Source organism: Nannobrachium achirus, assembly GCF_963921795.1.
Source record: "Nannobrachium achirus genome assembly, chromosome: 23".
Classification (NCBI taxonomy): domain Eukaryota; kingdom Metazoa; phylum Chordata; class Actinopteri; order Myctophiformes; family Myctophidae; genus Nannobrachium; species Nannobrachium achirus.
In genome coordinates this window covers 31,508,147-31,525,820 of record NC_137830.1, presented here as the reverse complement: position 1 = coordinate 31,525,820, position 17,674 = coordinate 31,508,147, and the positions used below count along the sequence as shown (strand labels likewise).

Genomic DNA, 17,674 nt, shown 5'->3' with positions numbered 1-17,674 from the left:
TCCCAGCCCTTTATGGTTCACCAATCACCGACCACTAGAAAATCTCAAAAGCGTTCGTGCCCACCCATCTGACCACTTAACATGGCAGCTGCACTCCATGGTGTAAACACATTTGGAGTCACAGTCCCACAGGAAACAGGATGTGAAATGATAAAAAAAAAACTCCAGATCTCCGTCTGCTTCCTATAATTCACTCTTTGTCAGCCTTCTGATTGGTCCCTGACTGACCAAACCAGCAGGTTCTTTCTGCCTTGTCCCGCCCCTTTTTGCCAGACCCATGAAATGGGTAGGCCTACATAAGCAAATGTCGGTCTGTCCCTTTTCTATATAAAGGGTATATATGATGATGACATGATGATGACATGCCTACAAAAGGCATGATGTCATAAATGATGATGACAGACAGGGGGTCTGGCACAACCAGGTTGACCTGGTCTAGTTTATGTTGGATTTGCTATTTTTGGAGAAATAAAAACATTTAAAAACATGCCTAGTCACTATACTGCACCCGAGAGGCTCCTTTTTACTGAAACCAAGTTTAAAATGAGAATTGAATAACAATAAGAAGCAACCGAATTTCAATGGTAGTGGATGGAGAGAAAGGACTTTTGTCCCACCAAGTCACAGCAACCAATGGGTGCAAAGAGGGGCGGGACAACAGGCGGGAATTGACAAAGGGTGAATTCTTTTTCATGGAAACGCCTTTTCTCCGCTTCCTGACTTTCGCTGCCGTTTTCGTCAAAACCGACTAACTTTTATTTCTTTTTCTGGAAGGACATCCCAATGGAAGTGTCCTTGATCCATCGGTGGATCGATTGAAAAATAGAAAACTCTTCTGTCACTATACTGGAAAGGTCAGGAAAAATAAAAAATATATATTTTCAATAATTAATTGTTGTATTAAAATGTTTCCATTTTCCCAAAGAATTATTAAAAAGAAATGAAAAACGTTATAAAAAAATCAAACCTCGGTTCGAAGTGAAGCGGTGGACAGATAAAACCTCTATTCTGAATGTATTTGTGGCTTACTACATTTTTTAAACCCTGAAGGCCAAATTATCATGTGAAGCTTGACCAATCCTCAAAGTATCCATTCATCTAACCGGGAGGGACATCGACATTTTGCTTTTTGAAAAAACCTATTCATTCTGGACTGATATTCTACACGTACGGGACAGGAAAAACCTGTTCATTCTGGCCTGGAGTGACCATATATGGACATAAGGTAACATACTTTGTGTTTTTGAAAAACCCTGTTCATTCTGGACTGAGATCACCATATATGGTAATTAAACGGACATTCTGTGGGACAGGAAAAACCTGTTCATTCTGGCCTGGAGTGACCATATATGGACATAAGGTAACATACTTTGTGTTTTTGAAAAACCCTGTTCATTCTGGACTGAGATCACCATATATGGTAATTAAACGGACATTCTGTTTTTGAAAAAGCCTGTTCATTCTGGACTGGATTGACCATATATGGGCGTGATACACACAAAGCCATTCATTGGAAGCGGTTTTCACCGCATCAAAAAACACTGCTCATGTATTAGGAGGGTAGTATGAGTCAACAGAAAAAATAATGTGCTATCATGGTTAAAATGGAGTTTGAAGTTACAATGGGTGTGCATGGGGAGTGGCTCTGGATCAAGCCTCCTGATAACATTTACATCAAATATCTAAATATTGAATGAAGCATATTAAAATCTGTTCAGGGTTTTCATAAAAGCCTGATTACGCGATAAAATGACAAAGTGTTTTTGAAAGTGAAATATCCCTTTAATGCAATGTATTACACAGCTTGGTTGAATGCCTCATCGCGGAATTCAGCGGTGTGGCATTTCTTGATAATGACCATTCCGCTCTATCAGACCACTCTCTAATCAAAGACACTTCTCGGATGTTATGCCGTATCCAGCATGACAGCCATGTAAACAAACACACTATGTAATTTACAACTAATATATTATATACAGTATTACTATATTCACATCGGGTGATTTCTGTCAAGGCCCCTATGTGTGAAAGGCACTTTGCAGAGTGTGTCGGGTACAGAAAAGCCACATGGTGATAAGGCATGCAGCCCTGACTGTTATAATGCCCGGCTCAGAAGGAAAGCAAATTATTGAGGACAATCTATTCCACTCCAATGGCTGCTATACAGTCACTTCAATGCTGCCTTTTCAATACGGCCTTTTTCGGAGCCACATATCACAGTCAGATGTGAATACCATTCACATTTTATTATTCCTGTAAAAAAAAAGGCAACATGCCAGTCCATTTCATCTGCTTTTGGCCCTCCGTCCGGAAAGGGGAAAATAATTAACTCGTACAGGCCACCCAGGGGTGGGGTGAGTGGGATAATGGAGGTGAATCGTTGGTCCGGCCACCTAAACCTAACCCTAACCCTAACCTCAGTAAAACTATGCCTAAACATAACCTTAACCCTAAAACTATGCCTAAACCTGACCTTAACCCTAACCTCAGTAAACTATGCCTAAACCTAACCTTAAACCTAACCTAAGTGCATTTTGAGTGTAGGATCTAGATCTTACAACGCGTCGCAAAGTTGTGTTGTCGTTGTGCAAAGAAGTGCATTTTGTGTGTGTAAGATCTAGTGCCATGAGTTAAGTATTTGTTGTATCGTATAAGACAGCAGCTCAAGCATGCAAAACAGTAACAGAGCGTGACACATTGCAAAGCTGGATGTTGTTCAAATAAGAGCGTTCATGCTTGACAAATCCTACCCATATGCTTTATAACCAGGGATTTTATAATGTATGCTCCCTTGCAATGAAGTTGAAAGCATTTTTATAGCCACACAGTGTCGTGGCCAGAGCTTTCATACAATGAATTGTAATCTTTTTGAATTAGTTATCATACCATTTGAAGACAATGCATTTCCCTTTGGCCTCCATTTGTCTTTGAAGACTCATGACACAATCACGCAAATGTGTGGCTTTTATGATACTGCTTTAAACCGCAACACTGAATTCATCCAGTTACACGCTAACATATGGTGAGCAATATACTGCAATTATCCCGTTGCTCTGCCAATATGTGTGATATACTGCACAGCAGTTATTAAAGTATTCTATCACACTGTAGCAGCACAGCTTTGGTCTTTGCTAAATGGGTTCCGCTGAAAGAGAGGAACCAAAAGAGAATGTGTTGTACAAGGGGGATTGTTTTCTAAATGAAAGATTGGTGGAAAACGTACTCACATTTTACTTAAGTAGAAGCATCAACACTGCAATGTAGAATCAATATCTACACCAGGGCATATAATTGTGTGCAGTAAAAAGTACAATATTTGCCCCTGAGATGTAGTGGGGTGGGGCAGAAGTAGTGGGGCAGAAGTAAAAGTATTGAAAATTGTAAAGTAAAAAACAAAACAACAATAACAACAACTTGAGTACATGTACAGGGTAGAGGGGCTTTTAGGCTAAGTCACAGTGGTGTAAACTTTACACCACTGCGAATTAGCCTAAAAGCCCCTCTAGCCACAAAGTTTTTGAGGCAGTTAGGATTTATCCTGCAATCTGCCAGTTATATCTTGTGCACAAAGTTGACATTTAATTTAGTCCAAAGGGTGGCACACTGGCACTGGAGTAAAGGCCACAATGTCACTCAAATGTTTTGGCTCAGAGGAGTACACTTTTCTTGATGTTTATTGGTTTTGTTTATTGGATCCATTAGCCACAGGAATCCGAGTAGGCTTATACATAATAGTTCCCCCGCACCATTTTATTGCTTTGGTGTTTCCCATGCACTCCCACATTCACATCAGTAAATTAATTTTGACCCCTTAAGTACATAAATCATGGTGAGCCACCGCACATTGTCTCTCCCTGAGAGCGGATTTTCTTAAGCGCCGGCCATAAAGAATGGTTTATCGATCGTCCCAATACTGGCGCTTTATTAAATGCTTTGCATAACAAGTGTTTCGGTGTGTGATCAATCACGTGAACCCACGCTGTTTGTTTGTCAAATAAACATTCATACCTTCATTGTGCATTTGTGAACACACCCACAGCACGCACACAGACACGCACACCTTCATCGCACGCTTGTGAACGCACTCACACAGACATTGTACGGCTTTATTGCACGCTTGAACGCACCCACGCACACAGAGTGTGGTCTGCGGTGGAAGACTAAAGACAATAATGATGATGACCTTGTCAAGTCTTTAAGAATGAGAAGAAAACAAATAATGAAACCGCAGTGTTTATTTCACTTCATGGCAACTCACAATATTCAACTGACACCAATATTTCAGACAGTTAGTGATGCTGGAAATAATATTCTCACTTAGATTTTCACCTTGATTTTTAGTCTGCAGTTGCTGTCAGGTTTATTGCAACCGTAGGTCGCAGTTAACTATGAAAACCGGAACATGTTGTCCATAGAGTCGTAGAGTCGTAAGTTCTCGTAACGCCTCATTTTTGTTGACATTGTGACATCACGTAACATCACCTCATCAAAGATCAAAGCCTGGATATCCATTATGGAGACAACTGGATCATCACCTAGATCTCCATATATGAAGCCGACCTCCATATATGGACACACTAATAGAATCCCTATTGGACAATAGACAATGGAAAAAAACATAGCACATTTCTATGAGGCGATATGGTGGAAAGCGAGGTTGACGCGAGAGCCTCCATCTCTCAAATGGTTGGTGGTGTATGGACCAGGATTATTTTCCGATTCTAGTCTTTTGCGGGCTCCTGTGGAGCAACGCAGTATATTCAGGTTGATGAAAAACGCTTTAATTCGTGGCAATGAGTTACGGTAATACAGAATGACTTACAGTAAGCAAGGTAAACACAAAGTAATAGGCCTACATCAAATGCATAGTAATAGGTGAACCAAGTACATCTATTGACTTAACATAAACAGTGTTGTTTCCTGGAGTCACTGGGTGTTTCGAGTCTTACAACAGCTCCTCCAGACCCCCTCCTCCAGGCGACCTGACCTAGGCTGATCAGAGCGTGGCCTGATCATGCTACTGCCCACACTGTCTCTTGGGGGCTTATTCTGACAGGTGAGCTGTTAATTGCATGGCTATGGGCACTGTGGAACCTCAACCTATAATCAGTCTAAAAAGTATAATATTAAAAAATCTGTAATCTGTACTCAACAATACACACTACTATAGGAGTCCAGGTCTACAAATTATGGGACGGCCTAAGAGCTCGCCCTCCCTCAAATTATTAGCCAGAAGGTCTACAGTATAGCTGACACCCCCGGATCACTTTGGGATAGGCAGCCCCCAGTCAGATCACTTGGGGACAGGGGGAATTCAATCAGGGAGATCCATGGGCCACAGCCCAGGCTGGTGAGTGAGATAGATGGACTGAGAGGGAGGTTGTGATGGGGGGCAGATGTCTTGGTGCTAGTATTTCATCCCTGTCCTGTTGTTGCTACACTTGTTTCGGGATTGTTGTGCTCGCCTGGGCGAACGGAAAAAGGGGGAACGGGTCTCAGACGGCCTCCCTCTTAACAGCTTTTTATCTGACTGTTAGTTTAAACCTCGTGGAAGATGATTAAAGGGATTTTGCATTTCAAACATGTTTGGGGTCGTTTTAACGTCTACTTAGGAATTTGTGAGCGCCACAGACAATTTTTATGTTGCTAGATTCTGTATTTAGATATTTAATATTTAAGATGTTTATATGTGTGAAAACTTGAAATAGGACTAGGCAGACTGGTAAACTTATACTTTAAGTACATTTTGATACCAATACTTTTGTACTTTTAATCAAGTGATAGTTCCAGACTTTTATTTGTAACAGACCATTTCTATTCTGTTATTTCTATATTCTATATTGCAGTATTGATACTCCACTGCCACTATTCTGTTGTGCAGGACATCATTTTACAATGTAAGCAAATTGAAAATAATGGTTAGTTGCAGCCAGAGGTAGGCCTACCCATAAAAATAAAAGATAATGTATTTTCAACACCTGCGAATGAAGAACACCAGCGCGCTATAACAGCCATTCCCTGTTGATGGTGGGTAGTGTGTTATGCATGGCAATGACTTGTGTCATGTCCCATTAATAATGATAATGGCAGCATTAAGGACGGTGCCATGCTGTGACATAATTCAATGTTCTTGCCAGTTGTTTGGTGACAAGGTCATTCCATAATGACAGCGAGGGGGCCTGACAGAGAATCTCCTGTTTCACTTCACTGAAAGAGGGAACATGAAAACCTATCCACAACTTTCCCACGTCCGGTCGTGCATTGCGCAGAAGTTGTGCGGTAGTTTCCGGTGTCGCAGCCGAGAATGATCTACAAGCTCACAACGGTTGCAACTGCGACGCGAGCTTGTGTGTCTGCTGTTAACTGGAAGTGTCCCACAGATAATGCTACAGTAAATCCTCGCGGAAACAGGTGGATAGTCTTTGCTACTTTACTTGGACAACTTAAAGTGCCTCTGAGATGTAGTGGTATAGTACAGCATTGAAAGAAAGTACACTACATCAAAATTGTACTTAAAGGACAACGTTTTTACAACAAGGGTTCATATTTTAGATAGTCATTAGAGAAAAGAGAAGATGAGTATTAAAATGTTTTCATTTCTTTCTTTCTATTGTTTTAGCGATTTTACAATTTTGATTTCAGTGGATGGGGGCATGGTCAGGGGATCTTAGTATAATTGGGTTATTCAATTTGAATCCAAAATAGACCGGGCATGCTTACAAGAGGCTAAATATGTATTTTTAGACACAATTTCCGGTAATTTCTTTATTACTATTTACACCAGCCCCCATAAGTCACATCTGACCATGAAAGATTGCAGTCCATCTTGGAAATGGGCTTATTGTGTCTAAAAATACATATTTAGCCACTTGCGCATGCAAATCGAAATCGTTAAAATCACAAAAATGATAGAAAGAATTAAATGAAAACATTTTAACACTCATCTTTTCTTTTCTCTAATGACTATCTAAAATATGAGTATATGAAAAACATTCCTTGGGCTAAAAATGGATGAATAGTCATCACTTTTCAGAGTTTCGTGGGGGCTGTTTTTACTTAGCCCAAGGAATGTTTTTCATGCAAAACAAATGCTTGCATTGGATTCAGAATCATTAAAAAACCCTAGTTTGACCCCTCACATGCTTAAAGCAGATTTTTTGGGGGTATCCTTTATAGTGTATAGTAAGTGAATGAGACACACTTTCAGCAGCTGTCAAAAATTCCCCTATGGATTTTGCAAATGGAATCTTTTTTTCTGATTTGTTATACTCTGAGGTTTCCTAAAATATATAGTTTTCATAATCCCCCAAAAAATTGAACGAAATTACACAAGCAACTTGACTACATGGACAACTTCATCTGCAGCAATGATGTGCAACAGTGAGTCGACAGAGGAAGCTTTGTGCAGGTTGTCAAAGTTTTACTGTCAGAACTGCCACATCTTGACCGTATCCGTCTGGACGGTTAACGCCTGACACTGTGGTTCCCCTGACACATCACTGTGACATCATAGGTGATATTACAGTGATGTCAGATACTCAGAGCAGGGATAACACCTGAAACTGTGGTTCCCCTGACACATCACTATGACATCACAGGTGACATCACAGTGATGTCTCAGAGCAGGGATCTACATATATGGGCATAAACAGGTGACATCACAGTGGTGTGGCTGGTTCAGACAGGGATCTCCATGTATGGGCATGAAAGGTATTGTATGTTGTGATGTCATGAGAACCACTCTTAACAGAATCCCATTTATGCCCATATGGAGATCCCTGATGTCATCAATATTAAGCCCATATCTAACAGGACTTCATGGGAATGCCCATATATGGAGGAAGACAGCCCAGATCTGTGTGGCTGGTTCAGACAGGGATCTCTATGTATGGGCATAAAAGGGATTGTATGTATGATGTCAGATGTGATAGACGTCATAAGATTTTCACATAAGCATGTTTGGGGTTTCACAGCATATCTCCATAAATAGTAGCCTACATTGATCTCCATATATGGGTACCAGGAGTATATGGGTAACTGGTCCGATATATATCACTGGCCAGACGGCCAAGACAAGGTCGCTTGTCGCCCCGAGGCGTCTTACTATTGTGTACGCTATACTGTATAGCGTACATACTGTAGGCCTACAGTATGTGAACGAACACATGCACTGTGTCAACTCAACTGTACATCTCAGTATATTGAAGTCAGCTACTTTGTCTTATTTTGGACAAATTGATGTGTGTTAAGCACTTACTTGCAAAGTTGCACATTCTCACTGCTTTTAAAGGGTGAAAACAAAACGTTAACATTTTACTGAAATATCTATAAATGCACACATCTCTGTGTGTGTGTGTGTGTGTGTGTGTGTGTGTGTGTGTGTGTGTGTGTGTGTGTGTGTGTGAGAGAGAGAGAGAGTATTTATAATACTATAATTGATATTTGCAAAGTAACTAGTATCAAGCTTTCAAATAATTGTAGTGGAGTAAAAGTACAAAATGGGGATCCTAGATGTAGTGAGAGTAGAAGTAAAAGTATTGTAAATTGGAAATACTTAAGTAAAGTACAGTACAGTACTTAAGTGAATGTACTTAGTTACTTTACTCCACTGCACTCAATTAGAACACTGCCCTTTGGTACCGATCCGAACACACACATATAGGCTTGCCTTGGCCTGCGAACATCTCAATTAGCCTTCCATGCTCAAAATACTAATTATACAAAATGAATCACTGCTTAATGAAAGAAATGCACCACAGACCGGGCTTATAACTTGACAGTGAGGAAGCACTATAGAGTGTTCCTGAGACCCTAGCGTATCACACAAAATATTTATACAGCCTCCACTATTTGGGAATAATTCTACTACAGTCGCTAGGCAACTAATGAACAAAAAGGGGGTGTGTTGTGGGGTGGGGGAGCGGGGGTGCAATTTAATTTCACAGAACAAATCACAGGCAAGCCAGAAAATGAACTTTAATCTATACGCTTCCAAACACAACCACCTTGAGCTACTGATTTGTTCAAAGTAAATGAAAATAAATTAGTCATTATCCAGGTACAGGAGTTGTTTTCTTTCTTCGTAAAGTCTACTTGGCTAAGGCTGTTAAGGCAAGGGAGGCTCTGAAATAAGAAACCTTGAGCAGCACATGTATTTACTAACTTCAGTGTAACAATGTTGAAATATGTTACCAGTAAGACTCCCTAATCGGGAGATAATCGACTGTCAGGTAATGTAGGATAAGTGATTTAATTCAAGTTTCAGTTTTCATGTAGGTGACATGCCTTCCTCCATGATCAAGCGGGGGCAGGCCTTGGTGCACGTAAGGCCCGCCCCCACTTGACCATTCACACTCCTCCATCAAAACTGAAACAGTTTGAGTTGTTTCTCCACAGGAGATAAGGCTGAAGTCCAAATATGGACCAAACACTCTAAAACTAAAGTACTGAAGTACTATCAGAACATAGACCCATTTTGTTATTATGAAATCACATAGGCCTATTACCCTACCTTTAAGTAAAGACAAAAACATTTGTGAGAATATTCACACTCATGTTTGGCACGCAGTGAGTCGGGCCCACTGGTGGACGATAAGGATATTGTTGGTCCCCAAATAATTAGCAATATTTTAATAGTAATCTAACATTAATGGAACAAAATACGTGAAAATTGAGTTTTCATTGTGAATTAAAAGTGGAACTTATATGACATAGCTGTGGTGGCGATTGTGTGGTTTCATAGATTCCACAATTTTTTTGTCAATATTTTTTAGTCAATATCTCAATACTGAGTTTACTGACATCATTTATTATTGATTTCAGCAGTTCCAATTCAAAACATCTGACTATTCACGATGCATTTACAGTACATTGAATTAAATTGTTCTATTTTCTTAATGTTCAATTATTTAAGTTCATAAAGTTAATAGAAGTATTACTAAATGCTTTTGTAATACAACTTTTATACTGAATAATAATAGGCAATAACCCTGTATTATTAGATTCTTATCAGGCTATTTGAGGGATGAGGTTTACACAACTTTACAGTATACTAATGTGCATGTACAGACTGGAACTAGCCTTGCGTTGCCAGACTTCATCCACCCGGCTAGACTGGAACAATGACATCTTAATTTCATTTTTATATACTTCTTTATTGGGGACACTTAAGTAGCATAATGCCCCTGTACAGACCACCAAAAGAAGTCAAAGCAGGTGGTACCAGTCTCTGAACAAGACCATAGGGGAAGAGAGGAGGGGTGTCATTTGTGGTCTCAGGTTTGGCAATGGCACCTCCTAGTGTTCACATTTAATCTCAAATTCAGTTCTTGCATTATAGTGTTGATTTTGACAACATATTTTGATTTAGTTATTTAGTCATAGTCTTTTGAATAAAATGTAATTTAGCTTTAGTCTCATCTTAGACATCCGTAAAGTTTTAGTTGTAGACTAGTTTTAGTCGACTAAATATCATACGATTTTATTCAACTAAATCTGACAGTTGATTTTGTCGACAAATTCTTATTTTTGCAGGCCTTGATGGTGTCGTAATGGCTGATTTTATACTTGGTCGCAGGCTGAAAATAGACGATCTACAAGCTCACAACACGTCGCAGAGCTCATAGATCGTCTATTTTTAGAGGAAAACACCCAAGCGCAACGAAACCTAAAATTAATTTAGTTCTACTGGAGTCCCTCGCTAACATTTTAGTCTACATTGTATTTGTTGACGAAATTTGTCTCATTTTGTCTTGGTTTGAGTCATCATGGCTTAGTTTTTATTTAGTTCTTTAGTTTTAGCTAAATAAGAACTAAATATTATAAAGAAATTATAATATTCAATACCAGGCTGCCAATAATCATGTATGGGAGAAAACATCAAAATAAAGGGGGGAAAAAAGGCAAACACAGGAGACTACCAGAAAGGACAGACGTGAACAAACTCACGTAATTAACAAATAAAGTCTTGAGTTAAGGATGCAAAGCGATACTGAAATAAGCTCTTAGTATTTGGGGTATTCAATGCTGGAAGGTCCATCACAGTATCACAGGTCCAATGAGAATCAACAACTGTAGGCAGAATGTGTTCAACAAGGAATTTATTAACAAAACAATTGAGGGTCAATACAGACAGAGAGGTCAAACGTGGATTGCAGTGAGTCCACACAGGCAACGTCCCAGAGAAGGCCAGATTGAGGCGGAAAGTGACAATGGGTTCCTTGAGGTTTCTCAGGAAGTCCTTGAGGAGGCCAGTGATGGTGTGGAAATAGTCCACCTTGCTGAGGGGAGGAATGGTCTTACCACGCAGGAATTTCTCCTTCAGCTCCTTCACTGTGCGCTCAGCACCAGACAGACGGTACAATCCAGTCTGAGAGCAAAGGAACACAATCAAACTGGTTCGGGGTGAAAAGGGTTCATGGCTGCTACTGGCTACACTGTGGCATTATGACTTCATACCATCAAATTGGTAACATTACTGTAGCTAACAGCATAGCTAAAAGTGTGTTCACACATCACTGACTGTTTCTGGGTATGGTCCTTCAGGGCTTATGCTGTACTGTGACAGACAAATTGACTGATTGGCTCCACTACTTCTGGCGCATGCTGCCTTTTATTATTGACACTTGATTCATGTGCATCCAAATTCGCACCACTCTTTCGCTTTGGGTAGAATCACTCGGGGGCAGTTCTCCATTCCTAAACCTGCCATTCCTACCCACTGCCATTCCTACTGAGGTTAGGGTTAGGGTTTGGTTTAGGTGGTCACTGCCTCCGTAGGAATGGCAGTGCATAGGAATGGCAGGTTTAGGAATGGAAATGTGTACCCGGATCACCCACCTCCTTTAGGCCCCTTTTGCTCAATCTCACTGAGCACCAATTCAGGAATCATGGGTGATTTGTGTGACACATATTGTAGTCTGCAAGGGTACCCTGTATAGAGTATAGCAAAAAAAAAAAAAAAAAAAACAGGACCGTATTATCATGTTATCTTTGGGAAGAACACACACACACAAAATAAAAGTAGTCTAACATACCTCGTTAAGCTTGACAGGTGTGGTTGGGCATGCATGGCAGAGGGCAGCGCTCATGGCAATCAGGGTGGCTGACGACTCTGAGTCTGCAGGAATACCCTCCCAAACTTGATCCTCTTGCCACAGAGAACACAACACGGCTCTGCCTTGCTGACCTGTGGAAGCGAGAAACGTGGTGAAATTAAAGCAATTAAAAGACTGGGAGTAGCTTCACCTCCCATCCCATGTGTGGAATTTGACTGAATGTTAAAGACCATAGTTCTCAATAACATTGTTTGGCATGGCACACAAAATAATGACATTTGTCTGCTGTTACGCAGAAATCTTTGTTTGTAAAATAAATGATTCATTAATTTACTCTGTATTTTGAAACATTTTCTTACCACCTTTATGGAGACAAACTCATTCCCCGGATTCCCCCGTTGCTCTGTGGAGTGCTGGGCTCAGCTCTCATCTCTGGTTTATTTGACTGTTTGAAGATGTCCTCAGATGTAACAGATTCAGAGTCCCACTCCATTGCAGCTTGAACATGGGAGAGCAGAATATTAGTTAAGACTGGAACATAGTAGATATTATTCATTCCAATATCCAGTTGGGAAATAGTTTTAAATGAAGTGAGTAAGTGAGTGCATTCATGCATTATGAGAATAACAATCCAATTGTACCATTCTAACCACAAATACTGAATAAATAACACAAAGGTAACAAGCTACAGTGGCAGCATTATAACATAGGACAGGATTGTTCAAGTTGTTTCACAATATATTTGATGCTTTGCACTTTAGGCCTGACCTACGTTTTCTGAAAAACTTCAAATACTATTCAAAAATTACAAAAACAAATATGTTGCTACATACTGTACGGTACATAACCCGATGGGTTAATGTACTACGAATACTAATATTACTAACACTCCTGACACCTGTCTTTCTCCTGCTGCGAGTCCAATAGGGTTTGGGAACAGGGTCCCAGTCTCGATAGTAGAAACTGCTTCAACAGGTCCACCATTTGCAGGCATCGTCACAACAGTCTTGGCAACAAGTGACTCATTTCCCTAAGGCCAATAAATGAAGACTCTGACATTTACACTTGTTTTCACTTATATCAATTACTTCTATAATAGATTAAATTGATTAATTCTTAGTTAGTAATTACAACAATACTATGTTGACGCATTTCTGTCAAGATTGATATTCACAACATACCCTGTCTGATGTTCTGCCTGTAGAACAAGACCTTTTGGAGGCAATAGGAGAGCCATCAACATGTCTGGAAGAACGCTAGAAAAGAGAGAATAAACCTCCAACAAACCTGCCAGACCCAAAATCTCTAACATTTAGGAAGACAATTCAACACTTTAGTTAACATACCCACTTTTGTCGTTTCTTGAGCCGCACTGTACGCGCTACAGAGTCCCAATCCTGTAAACAGAATACAGATAAGACAAACTGGAAGGTAATCTGCATTCTTTCTTCTTACACTGACAGATGAGAATTTGCTTACAAGGGAGTCATCCGTTGAGTCATCATAGCTGATGTCTGACAAGGAGGCAGACTCATCGATTCTTGTGACCCTATGAAGAACAAACCAGATCATATGGGTTAATATCATGCGATGGAAGATTTTTAAGCAGCAGGACAATCAGGACTTCACATGGTCTGTGTATGGTTTAAAACTAATACTATAGGTGGGGGGTCAAATCTACCTTCGGCTGGTGTTCAGGTTCTGTGCTGGCTGCGAGTTTAGGAATGCCAGTGCTGAGCGTTGCTCTTCATTCAGCTTGATACTGTTTGAGGATCCCTCCTTGATGAGGAGATCCCGAATCAACTGCAGCTGACGATCCTTTATGATAAGAAAAGATTACTAGAACACCATGCCTAGTAGCAGAAAATCGTATCAAACTAAAAGCAGTGGTTTTCAAACAGTGGTCCCCAGCTAAACGATGGAGTTGGTAACAAAAGGAGTAAAGGACCCTTATAGATCTTTAACTCTGAAGGTGAGAGTGTAAAATGAAACCAAATGGACTATGAAAAGGGTTAAAAACCACTGAACTAAAGTGAACACTTGAGTCCAAGTCCAACATACCAGCTTCTCACAGTCTCGGCCTTCTGTCGTTGTTGGATTTGAACATCAACTTCGTCGCGGTTTTAGTTTGACCTCTAGTGCTGCTCGGCTCTGGACTTGAGCCAGGACATCCTTGCAGGAGCCCAGGTCCTGCTCTACTTTCAAACACTTCTTACAGCACTCTTCAAAGTTCAACACCATCTGAATGAAGTCTGGGGAGAGGCAGTGGTGGAAAAAGTACACATTTTTTACTTGAGCAAAAGTATCAATACTGCAATGTAGAAATACTAAGTCCAGAATTCAAAGTATTGGTATAAAAATGTATTTAAAGTATCAAAAGTAGAAAGTACTCATTACACAGAATGTCCCATTTCACACGTTTTTAAATCTTTTGAAAATAGCAGATGCAACATATTGTGAGCTTGTAGATTGTCCAAGTAACTAAAAATTGTACAAGTCTTCATTATTTTATACTTTAGCCATTGAAAAATAGCAGATATAAAAGCTCCCCCCTATGAAGAACATATTGATTGATTGATTGAAGACTTTATTAGAAGTTTGCATAGGAAAAAGTACAGTTTCATGATGGTACAGTTCACTGGTACAAGGTCTACTAAAAGGAGATCCTAGAAAATACTTACTTCCATAGGAAACCATTGAAGTATCTCATATAGGTAACAGGTAGAGTCGCCGAAATGAAGCTCGCCGAGAAACGGGGGGTGCGTTCGGAAATGCACACCGGGTGTGGCAACGGTGCGCTTTTTCAGCCTGAACTCTGAAGGTAAACTTTCTGAAAAGCAGCAGTTGCTAACCTAATGTTGCTATTGATGTTTATAAACTAGGGTAAATTATGGTTATAGTCTTAATCTCACAGTATCATAAATGTTAATGCTAGCAACAACAAACATGTAAAGTAGGACACACAATCACAGTATGCCTTCTTCAGTATCAACATGAATTAATATTCTAATATTCTATTATAATTTACCCTAGTTTATAAACATCAATAGCAACGTTAGGTTAGCAACTGCTGCTTTTCAGAAAGTTTACCTTCAGAGTTCAGACTGAAAAAGCGCACCGTTGCCCCACCCGGTGTGCATTTCCGAACGCACCCCCCGTTTCTCGGCGAGCTTCATTTCGGCGACTCTACTGGTATTCTCTCATATAACATTGAACTAGAAAAGAAAATTTCGAAGAAATTTTAAGTGTGCCTGCAGCTCGCTAAGTGTGTGCAACCTTGTATGTGTTAACATTAGCATCTTTGTTAGCATTAGCATTTGTTAACATTAGCATGTGTTAGCATTAGCAATATGGTTTCTTGTTCTTAAGAAATAGGCTCCTCCCACAAGTTCCGCAAGGCGATTACGTTGTCCCGTCGCTCCCGAGATCGTTTGTGTTTCGTTTTGAGAGGGTCGTTCCCCCTGAAAAACACGTTTTGGCATGAAACGGTTACGTTTTGCGCGTTTGTGGTGCCCCCTATGGGTCGAAGTGGAAATGCTTTTGGGTATATGTTCAGTATAGCGCCTCCCACTTGTGGTTAAAATTTGGTGTTGACTGGATGTTTTGTTTGTGATTTATGGCTACTTCTTACAAAACGGGCTCCTCCCGCTAACTTTGGAACCCTGTTACGGAAGAACGGTATGGACTATCAAAATATCGTTTAAATATGTTTATCGCATGAGTCCATAGATCGTGTGTATCGATTTTTGTGACATTTGGAGAAAATATGTAGGAAAAGGAGCAAAAAGTGTGTTTTGAAGAAAATTCAAAATGGCGGAAAATCTATCCTGACGCAAATGGGCGTGGCCTATATGAGGAGATGCGTCATGACCCAAGGAATCCAGGGAAAAAGGAATTTTAATTTTCCGACCCACGGTTCAAGAGTTACAGGCCGAAAGGTAAAGTGGACTGTTATAGCGCCACCATGTGGCCAACTGACGAAATTATTTTTTATTTAATCCTTGATATCATTATAAATCTCCTCTCCAAGTTTTGAAACTGTAGCCCCTATGGTTTGCGAGAAAAAAAATATTGAATGTGAGTTTTTGCGATTCCCATTATAAGTCAATGGGTAAAATTAATTCACTAATAAATTAATATCAATTAAACGATACAACTTTTCTCTTAGAAAAGTAATAGCACACCATTCCCGGCCGAGCCGCACGTTTTGATGTATATATTGCGGCGGTGGCGTAAATTGTGCGGCAGTTATTAGCGCACCAAATTTGTGGGATCATTAACTACCCTAATTAAGTATGGCGGATTACAATAAGTCAGGGGTCTTCAACGTTTTCAGGCCGGGGACCCCCAAACTGATGGGGAGATGGAGCAGGGACCCCCTACCACCTCGTAGGGTGGGGGGGTCGGGGCTACGACATATTTTTTATTTTAAACATGTACAAGTTACAACGAGTAGGGTGGGCCGTACCACTACCATTTCTAAACATACTACTTATTAACTGAGAACCAATGTCAATAATATCAACAATCTGTCAATTGCATAGTAATCATGTATTCAAGCTATTCAAAATGGACAGAATCATGATTTATTTTTTAACATAAATGTGATTTTTTTTTTTTTTTTTTTTTTTTTTTAAGCAATAATTTCGCGGACCCCCTGCAGTACCTCCGCGGACCCCCTGGGGGTCGCGGACCCCCTGTTGAAGACCCCTGCAATAAGTGTTTTGCCATTGCATGGCAGGCACACTTAATGACAAACGGATAGAACACAGTACTACTACTACTATGCAGTAGATAGTCAGGAAAAAAGGGGGAAACATTTAAAAAAATCACACCCGTGTGAACTGAGCGGTGGTTTCCCCCCCCCCCCCCCTTCCCCCCTGTGTGTGTGTGTGTGTGTGTGTGAGCGTGTGTGTGTGTGTGCCTGGTCTGGCCTGGCCTGAACAACAGTGCCCCTCCCTTAACATGTGTGGTCATAAAAGGTACTGCAGGCCTGCAGGCTACATACAGACACACACGCGCACACACACACACGCATACACACACGGCCACGTATAGGAGACGGTGTAACCACCGCTCAAAAAATAAAAACATACAGTAGGTAAATACAAAGAGGGGTCAGGGGAGGGTAGGACTGAGCTATGTTTGTTTTTACCAGTTGCGAACGGCTGCTGCCTGTAAAAGTGTTTTTTCAGGGCGATTTTAAATAGAATCCGGTCTCCTTTGCAGCTTTTCAGTGCGATAGCTTCTACTGCGTCACGATCTGATCTAACCAACCAATATACGACAATGGGTCACGTGACATTAATGTACAGGAAGTGGACGTGCGGGAATCAGTGATGCCATGTCTGCTTATTATAAGCGACTTTGGTCTTGTTTTCTCTTTTGTAAAGTCGCAGGTTGCAGTTTTTTGGCCTTGTTGTTGGCTTGTTTCTAAAGTCTAGCTGTCAGTTTATTTGATCTTGCTTCCTACTTTCTAGTGATGTTTAAACCAGTGGTTCTCAAACATTTTCATGTAAAAAGTATTTTGTCCGCAGACGCCCATCTGAAAATATTTTTGCCGGGCCCCCACCATACAATCTACAGCAGTGGTCCCCTAGTTGAGAGAGAGATGAAGC

The 17,674-nt window shown here is 40.5% G+C and overlaps 1 pseudogene across 1 annotated transcript; it reads right to left on the bottom strand.

Moving 5' to 3' along the window:
* Nucleotides 1-3,100: 3,100 nt before the first annotated feature.
* On the bottom strand, nucleotides 3,101-17,402 carry LOC308308455 (rac GTPase-activating protein 1-like; annotated as a pseudogene). The gene is made up of 11 exons: nucleotides 17,381-17,402; nucleotides 14,118-14,308; nucleotides 13,738-13,874; nucleotides 13,536-13,605; nucleotides 13,403-13,453; nucleotides 13,238-13,312; nucleotides 12,944-13,086; nucleotides 12,036-12,187; nucleotides 11,839-11,931; nucleotides 11,168-11,368; nucleotides 3,101-3,145 (listed from the first exon to the last, which is right to left on the bottom strand). The product of its transcript is annotated as a rac GTPase-activating protein 1-like (transcript).
* Nucleotides 17,403-17,674: the final 272 nt, after the last annotated feature.